The sequence below is a fragment of the Gekko japonicus genome, unplaced genomic scaffold, assembly GCF_001447785.1.
Source record: "Gekko japonicus isolate JY-2015 unplaced genomic scaffold, Gekko_japonicus_V1.1 scaffold1681, whole genome shotgun sequence".
NCBI lineage: Eukaryota > Metazoa > Chordata > Lepidosauria > Squamata > Gekkonidae > Gekko > Gekko japonicus.
In genome coordinates this window covers 165,721-167,093 of record NW_015167585.1, presented here as the reverse complement: position 1 = coordinate 167,093, position 1,373 = coordinate 165,721, and positions in this window count along the sequence as shown.

Here is a 1,373-nt window from a genome sequence, read left to right as displayed (position 1 = left end):
TAAATCCAATCTCTTTTCTTCTTCTTCTTCTTCTTCTTCTTCTTCTTCTTCTTCTTCTTCTTCTTCTTCTTCTTCTTCTTCTTCTTCTTCTTCTTCTCCTCCTCCTCCTCCTCCTCCTCCTCCTCGTCCTCCTCCTCCTCATAGTCTTGCAGTCTTATATCTTGCTGTCTTTAAGACTTCAGCGTCGTTTGTATAAACTCTGTTGAGCAATATTGGATGATTTATTCCTTATTATTTTCTGTATAGTTGATGTTCTATATATATATGCAAATACTTAATTTGAACTTGTGAGAAGTTAAATATATAACTGATTGTATAAATATTTGAAGTCTGACTTACACATAATTAATAATACATCGGTAGCATAATTTTGCACGGTGCTGTAGTTTTGACGTTTTAGCTGTTCCAGCGTGGTCCTCCTGTTTTAGATTTCCCACCAGGAGGTTGACTATCCTTCCCCAGCCAGCTTTCAAATAGAAGGCTGAGAACACCCAATGCCTGCATTCAGTGGCTATTACAAGTTGCCAGAAACACCCGTTCAATATTTCTGTAGGAGGGTCCAAAAGCCTCAGTATTTAGAGAAAAACAACCTGATAGGAATAGCCAAAAGACAATGCAGGTAGGCAGAGGATGAAGACACCTTCAGAAAGCAGAAGTCATTTGTGGCATTCGGGCATCTTACAAGGTAGAAGGCAGGACCTCGGCAATGACAGCTTGACCCCTTATAGCATAAAGGTAAAGGTAAAGGTTCCCTTGCTCGAAAGCCAGTCGAATCCGACTCTAGGGTTGCAGTGCTCATCTCCGTTTCAAAGCCGAAGAGCCAGCGCTGTCCGAAGACGTTTCCGTGGTCATGTGGCCAGCATGACTAAACACCAAGGCGCCCGGAACGCTGTTACCTTCCCACCAATGTGGTACCTATTTATCTACTTGCAATTTCTTGCTTTCGAACTGCTAGGTTGGCAGGAGCTGGAACTAGAGACGGGAGCTCACTCCGTCTTGCGGCACCCAGGTCTCGAACTGCTGAACTACTGACCTTCCACAGCCTGCAGTTCAGCGTCTTAACCACTTGGTCGACAGCAAAAAGGACTCTTGTCCCCAATGAGCAGACTGCTAAAAGTCTACGCATTAAAATTATGGGTTAATAAAGTATGGCAGATTGCCAGACTATGAAAATTCACTGACTATTATAATTTTTAAATAGCCAAGAAAGACCGCTCAAATCTTAGAGGATTAAGCAAGCCTGACGGACTTTCCGCAAATCAGATTCTGGTGGGTAGCCGTGTTGGTCTGACGCAGCGGAACAATGTTGGAATCCAGGCAGGCAACCTTGAAGACCAATGAAGTTTTATTCTGGGTATAAGCTTTCAGTTTGG